Source organism: Colobus angolensis, unplaced genomic scaffold (assembly GCF_000951035.1).
Source record: "Colobus angolensis palliatus isolate OR3802 unplaced genomic scaffold, Cang.pa_1.0 Scaffold215, whole genome shotgun sequence".
Lineage (NCBI taxonomy): Eukaryota > Metazoa > Chordata > Mammalia > Primates > Cercopithecidae > Colobus > Colobus angolensis.
The window spans coordinates 3,957,990-3,970,955 of record NW_012115322.1 but is presented as its reverse complement, the minus strand read 5'-3'; the positions used below and the strand labels follow the sequence as shown (position 1 = coordinate 3,970,955).

The 12,966-nt window shown below is 41.2% G+C and overlaps 1 pseudogene; it reads right to left on the bottom strand.

Moving 5' to 3' along the window:
* Window positions 1-318: 318 nt before the first annotated feature.
* LOC105512587 lies at window positions 319-638 on the bottom strand (annotated as a pseudogene).
* Window positions 639-12,966: the final 12,328 nt, after the last annotated feature.

Below are 12,966 nucleotides of genomic sequence, written 5' to 3'. Positions count from 1 at the left end.
AGTGAAAAACTTGGTGCATTTCTTATGTCCACGAGTTAGACTCTTTCTCCAAGTCCAGTTGTTCCTAGAGTAATTGATACAACTTAGCATTGAGAGGAACACAGTTCAGAAACTGAAGTGGCAAACAAGTATTTCTGAATTTTCAAGCTTCATTTGCATCTTTCAGAGAACATTAGTAACACTTTTTTTTGTTTGTTAATATTTTATTGTCACCCAGATGGCAGTTGGGTATATAGTCTCTATACTTTATACTTTTTGTAAATAAAAAATTACAAATTTTAAATAGCCAATGGTTGGTTATGTTTTCAGAGAACATGATTAGACTAATTCATTAGTGGTGGCTTCAAGATTTTCCTTATTATTATAGCTCCAGAAAATTCACCTACCTTTTCTCCCTTCTTAAAAAACTAGGTTGGCGTGCATTTGACTTCATACTCTGAAGCAACATCCTGACAGTCACCCACATCTACTTTGAGGAATATCATGTTAGAATACTTTTCAGAGAGGGAATGAAAGAAAGGCTTGATCGTTTTGCAAGGCCCACACCATGTGGCTGAGAAGTCAACTACTCCAGGTTTATCACTTGCAGCCTCCAAGGCTTCCTGAAAAGCAAACTTCTGCTTAATTTGCTTCACCATTTTGGCTGCTGGGGTCTTCTAAGAAACATTTCTAAAAAGTATCTCCTTTGTCTCTTGTTCCACACTGTTCCACTTCTTCTTAGAACTCATTTTTACTTCCGTATCCATACCTTTCTGATGTTTCAACTGCTTTCTCCCAGCCCCCACCCTGAAGTTCTTTATTATGTAGACTTTTTTTTTTTTTTTCAGTTATGGTATAACTTCTAACCAAGGAGAGCCAGAAAAGTGACCCAGCCACAGGAATTTGTCCATTTTGTGGGTGGGCTGGTGAGGGTGGCCTCGGGAGAACTTGATGGAGGCAGGATTATGACTGGTCATTAATAATCATAACTGGTTTTTATATTTTTAGTTTTTCTTATTACACAAAATATCCATGTAGCATAATAGCTAGTTTTTGTTACACAGGACATGCCTTGTAGTTGTGCTTTTTGCCTTGGCGACATAGACTGTGTGTACCTAGGAATAGTGGAATCACTGCAGTGGAATTGTTTATGAATGTTTCGTAATGGAAAACTGTTTATGTGATAAATGAAACTGGGTTGATTAGGATTGAATAGAATTGGAAGATAGCAGATCTTAAGGTACCACCCCAAACCCTGCTGTGTCACAGATTTTGGCTGATAGCATCTTATTTATGTTGAGAAGCTGGTTGGGCAGGAAGAATGTGTGGTCTGGATACTGCATGAGCCAGCTTGGCGTTTAAATTTGCCAAAGCAAATTAAATTTGAAGCATTGCCACATTAAAAAATGTCCCTGTGGTAAATTTCAACATTCCCGTCTCCTATAACTCTGCATGTTATTATTTTTAGCCAGCGTGACATCTTTCCACAGCATCACCGAGTGCCCAGTTGTCCATAGTGCTGAGCAGTGTCCACTACTGTGAGGCCTGGTTCCAGTCCTACAGAGGCTAACACTCAAAGCCATGAACAGTTTTCATTTTTATTAATAGAAGCTTAAGAGTTTTCCCCAGGCAAATATGTAGGCTAGCTGTACAACTTTTTTTTTTTTTTTAATTGCAGGGGTGGGTGGTGTGTGTGTGTACGTGTGTGTGTGTGAATCATTTTCTTGAAGTACATAAATTCTTAGAAAAATAATGACTGGAGAGTTGTGAGTACATGAAAATTTGGTAAACAGGTAGCTTTTCTGTGATGAATAAAAATGCATATGTTTTGGAAGCAAGGTGCTATAGGGTCTTGCCCCCTGCTTCTCTTGGGGCCTATTCCTTCCATGTCTCCCAGTGAGCACAAGGCTTCACCACACTGGTTTCCTTAATGTTCCCCAACACGCCAGCCATGCTCTGCCACAGGACCTTAGCATTTCAGTTTCCTCCCCCTGCAAGACTCTTCCCCACTAACCTACAAGGCTGGCTTTCTCACTTTCTTCAAATAGTGGCTTCTCCCTGAGGATGTTTTTGGCTACCCATCTGCAAGTTTATTCCTTCTGCTGGGGCTTCGGGATTTCATATTCTGCTTCTTAATTTTTCTTATCTTTAGCACTTATTAATATCTAGCACACTATAAAATTTTAAGCTCTTTATTTTATTGATCTCCTTCCTCCCTCATATAACCTTCCTAATACTATGGTAATTGTAATTTTTGATGGTATTCCTAGTGCCTGGAAGAGTACCTGAATCATCACAAGTGCTCAATAAATAATGGCTGAATGGAAGGAGGGAAGGAAGAAAGGTTGTGAATGACTCTTGTTGGCTTCTATTCATCATAACTGACCTTCTCCATAATTAGACAACCCATTGTAAGCTAGCAATCAGCTTATTCACTATGTAGAACAGCCTGTGATTTTGAGGTGAATTTTGAGGTGTTCTGGCAGGCTTCTTGATTGGTAATCATAGGAAGTAAACTTTCATTAGTATCTGGTGTACAGAGGCATGTTCTGTGAAACCAGTAAACACCTCTCTCTCTACATGATTCTACTATTTCATACATTTCCAAGAAGTCAACAGGTAGTAACAGATGCAGCCTGATTGATTTCTGGGAGGGTAATGACAGAGCATATTTGCCGTGGGATAGGTAAATGGAATCCTTGGCACTGAGATTCCATTATCTTTTGTCTACGGATAAAAAGTGTATGACTTACTTATCATTTAATTCCACACCCGGCATTAGCAGGACTGATAGGTGAGGGGCTAAGAAGAGAGGGACTTGTGCGTGGCTTTGTAAATAGCGATAAAGCAGTGGGAATGTAAAACGCAGCTTGGCAGGGTCTGCCTGGGATTTTGCTGAGTCCATAGCAATACTTAATTAACTGTGTAAACATTCTATTCAAGATAAGACTGTAACAGTTGCCTTGGGGAAAATTCTTTTAGTCAATATTTGTTTGATCTTTTGTATAGTATTTTGGCTTTGCTGTTCATGCTATAGCAAACTCCTGTTATAAATGCCGTTTTCAGGGATTTGCTGTATTTGCATACCAGGTCAGTCCCGGGAGAGGTAAAGGATTGGAATCACTGTTTAAATAGAGGTTCTAAGGGTTTTCAAGCAAATCTTTAAAAGTTGAAATACTTTGTTTCAATCAGTTGTCAAATAATTATTGAAAACCTGGATTAAGTACTCTGGGAAATCTGAAAACATAGGATAAGATCTTTGCCTTCAGTTTGCTTATGCTCTAGCTATAGAAATAAGACTTGAATCAGTAGATATAATAGAAGGTCCATATACTAAATAATAACAATGGCTGTGATTTCCTGGACACTTAACAAGGACTGAGCACCATCCTAGTACTTTTCTAAGCATGAATTAATTCATTTAAGTCCCGCAGTAGCACAAAGAGGCAGACGCTTTTGGTTAGTGTGAAGTTTTGCACAGAATAAACAATGTCATTTGGAGAAAGAGAAGACCAGGGAATCAAAGAGCCACGAGGGAAAACTTCAAGGACAAGGTCTCTCAGTCCAGATGTTAAAGATTGGAAGGCAAATGCCTTTTGCAATAGGAAGAAGAAAAAGGGCATAATGGCATTGGTTGTTTTGCTGGTAACATTCCTTTTCTCTCTTGAAAGTTGTTTTACCCCCGTTTTTTTTGAGCTAGAGTCTTGCTTTGTCACCCAAGCTGGAGTACAGTGGCGCAATCTCATTTCACTACAACCTCTGCCTCCCAGGTTCACATGAGTCTCCTGCCTCAGCCTCCTGAGTAGTTAGGATTACAGGCACACACCACTACACTTGGCTAGTTTTTGTATTTTTGATAGAGACAGAGTTTTGCCATGTTGGCCAGGCTAGTCTTGAACTCCTGATCTCAAGTGATCTGCCCTCCTCAGTCTCCCTATGTTTTACCGTTTCTTGATTTTCAGCACACGTTCCTCTGGTGAAGAGGATAATAAACAAACACATAAGTAAACATACAGGAGGTCAATATAGTAAATGCTATGAAGGATAACACAGGAAAGGGAGAATGCTAGAGTGGTGAAGGAGGGGATTTGTTATTTTATTTTATTTTATTTTATTTTATTGAGACACAGTTTCACTCTGTTGCCCAGGCTGAAGTGCAGTGGCATGATTTCAGCTCACTGCAGCCTCTGCCTCCCCGGTTTAAACGATTCTTGTGCCTCAGCCTCCCGAGTAGCTGGGATTACAGGTGAACACCACCATGCCTGGCTAACTTTTGTGTTTTTAGTAGAGATAGGGTTTCACCACGTTGGCCAGGCTGGTCTCAAACTCCTGACCTCAAGTGATCTGCCCACCTCGGCCTCCCAGAGGGCTAGGATTACAGGTTTGAGCCACCGTGCCTGGCCTGGATCTGCAGTTTTAAATAGGGTGGTCAGGAAAGCCTGAGACATTTGAGTCAAGATGGAAGGAGGAGAGAGAAAATACTGTAAAGGTACTTATGGGGAGAGCCTTCTAGGCAGAAGGAACAGCAAGTGCAAAGGCCCTGCGATGGGAACTTAACCTCGTTTATTCAAGGAACACCATGGAGGCCAGAGTGGCTAGAGAATAGTGAGCAGGGAGAATGGTAAGAGGTGATGTCTTCATGGGTAATGCATGCCCAGTCACTGCTGGGTTTAATGATGATGATAATGGTGAGATAGGCGGAGCTGTTGAGAGTTTTTGAGTGAGTGGAATGGCAGGCTAGCGGCTGTCACTGCTTTCTGCAACCCCATGCAGTTGTAGTTTCCCTTGCTTTTCACTAGCAGGCCCAGCCCCATATATCTCTTGGTGTCTGACGTGGGCAGAGGCACCCTGACAGCTTCACACCAATTAGCTGGCAGGTAGAAAACCAGCTGAAGCCCTGAATGACAGAAGGCATGTGCCCTGAATGACAAATGACACCCTTGCTTCCACCCTCGTGGTGTTTTCTTGATCCGTGTTTCTGAGTTTCTTCTTTGATTTCCTGCTGTTACTGATATGCTGGCTGGGTCCTGGGATCTGCCCTGTTCTTGCCGTCCTCCTGTCCAAGCCCACTGCCATGATGCTGGGAGGCAGTGTTGGTTCTGGGCTGTGTCCTGCAGCTGTTTGGGGCTCTGTGCTGAGCAGAATGTTAGGAAGATCCGCTGTGCTGCTGAAGCCTCCTTTTCTTCCACTCAGTGCTTTTGCTTATCATCCTACCACTGCTGTGTCTTCTTGGATGACAGACTTGGGGACCCAAGTGGGCACGGGTGCCTGCACTTCTATAAGTACCTGCTGGACCATCACCAAAACTCTGCAAGCAGGGTGATGCTCTCAGGTTCCCTCCAGCCTGGATCTGCCTGTCTCTGATCCTTTCCCTTTAGCCCATGTTGCTGATCCTCTGAGTTACAAGCAGAAGCTAAATGAGAGAGGGAGAGGACAGCAACCTCGGGTGAGGGCGTGGAGACCCAGACCAGGGTGACGGTTGTACGAAAGGAGAAGGAGGGCAGAAGTGATGGGTCTGGGGAAGGAAGCCTCGACAGACCATTGGCTGTCTGTCCGTTGGCTTATGGAGACTCAATAGAAAATCAGAACCCATACAAGCATCTAAGGATCAGTATTAATCCAGAAGTTTCAAATGCAACGAGTGCTTTCAGAGGATCTTATAGCCAAGACATGACCAAATTACCTAAAGAAGGTGTCTGCTGTGGAGCCCTGTGAGTGAGTGTCCAGGTGGGGTGGGTCAATGTGGGTTCAGGTCAGAGGCTCCAGTGAATGTTTACTCAAAGGGTTGACCACAGGGCCACTTTTGTGATGGCACATGTGCACACACACACACATGCGTGCATGGATGCATGCACGTGCAAACACACACACACGTGCTCTGTCACTTATTCTCTCCTTTTGTTTTTGATTTTAGTTGCAGTTATTTCTATGTAGATCTAAAACATCAACTTTAATGCCATTAATAGGAATAATTATATCATATAGGCCTGATTCTTCAACCTACAGAGTAGAGATTGTTCTCTGAGGTTTTCTCCTTGCTTCCAGCAACATGAACCTGACTTCTAAGGGCACGCACAGAGGCTTTTGGCAATCAATTGTGAATCAAGGTGTGCTGATGGGCCCTTCCAGCCTCAGAGAAGAGTAATTGGGGTGAAAAAATGTTATTATAATAAAAATATAATATTGCCATGATCCTAGAAGGTAGCTAAATGAAGGGAGGTTCCCTCTTTGAAGAAAAATGTTAACTAAGTGATCTCTCCGGGCCTACCACTTACTTTCCTGGGAAACTGATTAATTTGAGTTAACATTTGTTGAGCTCCCAGAATATCCTATGAAATGCTTTAAAATTTTAAAATACAATTTATTTTCTGAATAGGTAATTTACTCATATGGTTCAACAGTTAAAGGTGACAAAAGAATGTACAGTGAGAATCCCCTACCCCATTTTTATCTCCTTCAGGCAGCTAGTTTTTTTCTGCAAGGCAACCCATATTAGCAGTATCATATATATTTTGTTAATATACAATACAGTGTGCTCAATCAGTGTTAATAGTCTTAAAGAAAACAAGGTGCCTTTTCTCTTTTTAAGGACTTCGTATTTCATAAAACACAGTGAGCCAATCAGTCATATAGAAATGTATTTTAGAAACTTTTACTATAAATCCAGTGAGTATATAATTCCTAGATGCTCCATAAACTTTATGCTTTTGATTTTTAAATTCAGAAATCTTCCTTCCCCTCTATTTCCCTCCCATTTTATAAATTGTTCTCAAATCTTTGGCACTCGCTGTTGCTTCCTTATGGGGCAGTGCCAGTGCTGACTGGATAAGTAGTAAACAAATATTATAGTAATAGAAAAATGTAGACACAGACAATCAAGTGTAGATTGACTGTTTCTATTTAGATGGGTCTATATGTTTATGGCTGTGGTTTTACATTGTGTTTTGCAGTGTATATATTTTATTGAACACGTTTCTGACCAATTTAGACTTAATGTGTATGTTTGCATTAAATGTGTTCACGTGATGAAGTTAAATAGTTCATAGGATACTGAAGCAAATAACAACCAACAAATCATGCTTTTAAACTGTTTAAAAGTTGTCAAACTTCTCTTGGAGAAAAGAAAAAAGAAAACCCATTGATTTTTTGTAAGTGAAGGAATAGAGGGCAGAAGTTAGAAGAACCTGTAACTAATGTGCATAGTTTGGATATGACCTGTGTTTGGTTACAGGTTTGTGGAAAATCTTAACAAAAAGGAAAGTATAAAGTTGGTCATATGACAATCCTAGTTTTGTTTTTCTGTGGTACATATCCAATAAATACTTCTGATCACTAAATGTCATATATTCTGAAAAGCAGGTAAGATAAACAAATACGTAATCCATATAATTTTAAAAACAATGTTAGCAGAGTACTTTTCTGAGTGTGTTCGGCAGTGTTGGTGGATGAGTGAAAACATGCAGAGACCAAAGCAAAGACAGAAAGCCTTAGAAACTATGGCCAGTGCTACGGCTGATGAAGCAGGAGGCTGACGGAGTTTAAGGCCAATCTAGGAGAGAAGGAGAGCCCGGAGAAGAATCCAGAGGAGCGGGAGAATGGGTTTTGAATATAGGAAAGTGAAATGTCAGGATTTAACACTGGAGTAACTTACTAGCTACCAGAGTAGCACTAGAGTAACTTACTAGCTTTCCTGCAGCCTGGGGAGGTGAGGGCTTTATTTCCTGGCATGCCTTATATAGCAACCTGGACGGAATAGATTAACTTTGCAAATATGATCCCTTTGTATTTGGAAACCTTATTTTTATACGTTTTGATTTTTTTGCTTAAAGAGAATGCAGCATATAATAAGAAGTGATAACTATAGTTTTAAAAAATTTCCCCAGGACTCAGAGAACAGCTCTTGGAAGTTTTCAGCCTAACTCTAGAAATCTATTTCCAAGGGAATGGTTGACACACAGAAAAAGATTTGTCATAAAGATGTTCTTTGAAGTGTAATTCATAATAAAGAAAAATTGAAAGTGAGTTATTTGTCTAACAAGAAGGAAATGGATAAGGAAATGGTAGTACTATGTCCATTTTACCAGTAAGATAATATTTAGGGTATGATTTAAGTTAGGTATGAGGCAGAATAAAATTCTATGAAAAAAAGACAAGAAGGGAATGTTAATGGTGGTTGTGTATATGTGATGAAATTTAAAAAAAAACTGTTCTGGATCTAATATATGGGCTATAATGTGGATATATTACCTTAAAAGGTAAAGGGAAAAAAATCATCACTAAAAAAGACCAAGAGTTGAAAGTGGATGGAAAACTTGGTTGCCTTAATTCAGTGGAGGTTGTTATGAATATTTTAAACCTCAGATGTTCAGGCATTTTTGTGAATTCCTTGGCTGTGTAGTGCTGTGGTTAAGATGTGCTGGGGTTGGAGTTGGTTCTGTGAGGAGGAAGAGGAAACTCTTAGTAGGGAGAAGTGAAAACATTCCTAACCCAGTAGGTGCAGGGTTTGTAGCCCCACAGCCCCACATGCACTCCTGGTATTTGTAATTTGCAGTGATGACAAACTGTGCCTCCGGCCATAGCCGAACTGCTATCTGTTAGAATGCATGGCCATGGACGACTTGGTGACCAGTGGCCTGTAAAATGCCACAGAATGCCCTGGCAGCTAATTTTTAATTCCCAGGAAGCTGCTTGCAACTTTGCAAAGATAAGGCAAAAGATCAGACTGGGGACATGCCCAGAGCACAGGCCGCCCCCAGTCATGTCTTTGTAGAAAACTCTGGAGAGCAGTGAAACTTACTCGCTTTCCTGCAGCCTGGGAAGGTGAGTGCTTTGTTTTCTGGCATACCTTAAATAACTGCCTGGACATGATTGATTACCTCTGCAGATATGATCCTTTTGTATTTGAAAACCTTATTTTTATACATTTCGATTTTTTTCTTAAAGACAATGTGGCATGTAATAAGAAGTGAGAACCAAAACTATAGTTTAATTTCTTTTTGTAATTTCCCCAGGACTCTGCTGGAGCAAGACTTCAAAGTGTTTGTTTTCAGCCTGCTTTTAAAGTGATTTGAAGAGAGTGGCTTTGAAGGTTTCCATCCTTACTTTTTCATGTATAGTATCTTGTTTTTTAAAATTGGTGAGCTGAGCACATCCACATAAATACATACAATTATAATTGCCCCAATTTTAAGCTCACTTGTGCCACAGTGAAAACTCAACACCATTAGCACAGTGAGCCAGCTCTGATCCTCTGAAGTGCTGGGCATCTTTTTAATGGACAAATTGCAAATTTAATCATATAAAAACTGAAGTTAATCACACTGGCATCTATTCTTCCAATTTGTCATCTGGCTAAAAGTGATCTGATGTCATTCAGAAAGAAAGCAAGTTGGAATGGCCTCAAGTCCTAATGGTGTAGCTTTGGGCTGAAGCTGAGTTGCCTCCTTGAAGCAACTGCTGCTATTTCCTGGAGGGCAGACTTTGTTAAAGTGTCTGTTTCTGAATTGCTCAGAATCTTAGGATTCACTTGAGGAATGTGACAGTCAGCACTGTTAATTCACCTGCTAGGCTGAGGATGTCAGGTCACAGTGCCACATTGTCAAGGCAGGGGTCACAGTGCCACTTTGTCAGGCCAGGGGAGGGTTCCTGAATGACTGAGGGAGTCTGGCAGCAGAAGGAACGCCACCATCACCTTGCACCTCTGCCTCCCTTCAGAAGGCGCCGTGATCTCTGCACAGAGGCCTGAACATTTCCTGCTATAATGGGGTCTTTATTTGTGTTTGCTTTTGCTTCCCTTCCCATTCATAAAATGTTCTGCACATATAGCATCTGAGTATTTTGGAGAGCATAATCTCTTCCTGTAAACCAGTGGCTTAAAACCTGGGGTTGCCAGCCAGGATAATGAGTACAGTCTCTAAAGTTACCTGGTCCTTTGGGGGTTAAATCAGTGACCTTGGTTTTCTCAAGCTATACCTTTGTCTCCTTCCGTGGTTGCCACACAACACAAGGGGGAACACTCTTCCCATACCGTGTACCTAAGAGGAACTCATTTCAAAGATAGCTATGGAGGTCTGGCTCGATTTAAAATTTGAAAGAACAAATAGAAATTTCTAAGATTGTCATCACTGAATTTTCGCTTTAATGAGACTGACCTTCTCCCTACTGTGCTAATGAGGCACCTAATTTCTACCTTTAAAGACCAACCTATATAGCCAGCATGGTGGCTCATGCCTGTAGTCCCAGCAGCTTCAGAAGCTGAGGTGGGAGGATCGCTCGAGCCCTGGAGTTTAAGACCAGCCTGGGTAGCATAGCAAGACCCCCATCTCTAAAATATTTATAAAAATCAGCAAGGCATGGTAGCTTGTGTCTGTAGTCCCAGATACTTGGGAGGCTGAGGCAGAGGATCACTTGAGCCCAGGGGTTTGAGGATGCAGTGAGCTATGATCATGCCACTGCACTCCAGCCTGGGGCAACAGAGTAAGAGCCTATCTTTTTTTTTTTTTTTTTTTTTTTTAAAGACAGACCTGCAAATATTACCATGGTGTGAGTTACCTCTGAAATCTAGTTTGTGAGCTCAACTCTAAGCTCTGTGAGGGTGGGGCTGGTGTCTGTTTTGTCCTCCAAGGGTCTAATTTCAGTGCTTGGTGCTTGGACCGGTATCCAGCTTATGGCAGGTACTTAGTTAATGTCTCTCAAATGAGAGCATTTCTGTTTCATAAAATGTAACTCTAGCTGTACTGTTCTAGCTAATACTAAATTGAATCCAAATATTACTATGTTTAATGTAATTTGGACTTTTGCCATAGCTGATCCATAATAACCAGAGATCAATTCATAAAACCCTAACATAAAATCTCACATTGATCACTTTTAGAGGTTCCTTTTTATTTTCTGTGGCTGCGTTTGATGTGGACATCGTTGTGCAAGGTTTTTGCTGGACTGCTGTTTTTGGAAGACAGTGTAGATTAATTCTGTATTAAAGTTCAGAAGTGATTCCAAACTACCAGCCTCCCTTGAAGTCTCATTACTTATTAAAATGCCATTTCTATTCATATTCTCTTTTTTTTCTTGCCTCATTTTCAGTAACTACATTCTTTTTAGCAGATTCAGGCGTTTGAAGAGTAATTCGTTCTCGCAGTGGGAATTGGAATTACAAGTCTATGGGGGAAGGTATGCTGGTGTTGGCTTAGATTTCTAGGGGTAGAAGGCACCTTCCGGGATGTGCAGGGCTCCAGAAAAGGGGAGTTTGTCATTTCTTTCCTGCTCACAACCTTTTGCAACAAAATTTATCTCATTCCTGAATTCTGAACTAAATGGCTTTGTGATCTCAGGCAATCTGCTTTGTTTCTCTGCACTTCTTTCCCGATCTCTGAGATAAGGATAGCACGGCTTTGTTTATCAGCATCGCCAAAGGGGCTATGTAGGTGTATTTTTGTTCAAGTTGCCATAACAGAGTAACAAACTGGTGGCTTAAGCAACAGAAATTTATCATCTCACTGTTCTGGATGCTAGATTGAAATCAAGGTGATGGCAAGACTGGGCTCCCTTGAAGGCATTAGGGAAAGAACTGTTCCAGGTCTCTCTCTCTCCTGGCTTCTGGTACTTCCTATGCTTGTGCATATAACTTTATAACTTGTGTTCTTCCTGTGTGTGTGTTTGTGTCTGAATTTACCCTTCTATGAGGCCACCAGTCGTGTTGGATCAGTGCCCATCCTACTCCAGTATGACCTCATTTTAACTAATTACGTGCGCAATGGACCTGTTTCCAAATTCTGATGAGGTACTGGGGGTTAGAAGTATAACATGTACATTTGGTGGGGGGAACACAATTCAACCTGTAACAGTAGGCAAGAAAGTCAGATAGAATTGGGAGGTCTGATGTAGCAGGCTGTTCTATTTCTCTCAAGTTCTCTGTTCTTTCTCACTTTTAAGAATCCAATATATTAGCTGGGCATGGTGGCTCATGCCTGTATCCCAGCACTTTGGGAGGCTGAGGTGGGCGGATCACCTGAGGTCAGGAGTTTGAGACCAGCCTGGACAACATGGTGAAACCCGGACTCTACTGAAAATACAAAAATTAGCCAGGTGTGGTGGCGTGCACCTGTAGTACCAGATACTAGGGAGGCTGAGGTAGGAGAATGGCTTGAACCTGGGAGGCGGAGGTTGCAGTGAGACAAGATCATGCCACTGCACTCCAGCCTGGGTAACAGAGCATGACTCTATCTCAAAAAAAAAAAAAAAAAAAAAGAATGCAGTATATTAAGCAATGCCAACTTAGGACACATAGATTTACTATCTGACCAGGGTTCTGTTTATAAAGAGTAGATGGGAGTTAACTTATATGAAGTCAGTTTAAGTCATGATGTTCTTATACTAGGACCTTAGTAACCTCTAGGTCCTTTCCTGAATTTAGTTGCTACTGTAGAAAGGTGACTGGATCTGGGCCTGGTGCTGTAAACAGATGCAGACAGGTGGCACTGTCAGAGGACTGCTGGGCCTTGTTTGTTTACTGGCTTCTTGAGATCTCAGATAGAGGACATGATAGAAGATCAAAGGCCTTTGTAATTACTTCCCCTAGCAATTGTTGCTAATGCCCGCAGAGTTATTTGTTAAGACTGTGGCAGAAGCTGTGTCTAATTTCACTTTACATACAGACAGGATGTTAGCTCCAAATTGCCTTGAGCTCTTCACTTACTTTAAGTTGATGATTTTAGGTAATGCCACCATTTCTGAGATTGTTTCAGAAGTAGAAGTCAGAGGTCTCTTGGGGTGGGGACATTAAATTGTTTTCATATTTTGAATTAAACTTTTTATTGACATATATACATCTGGAAATTTAATCTAGATATTACTGATGTTTAATGTAAAGCTCGTCGGCTGAGCCTGCTTGGGTACAGCCAAAATTCAGGCCTCGCTTACCACCACATTGCCTGTAGGAAACAAGGAAGTCAGTGTGTGGAACAGCTTTCTGTGTATAGATAGAGGCAT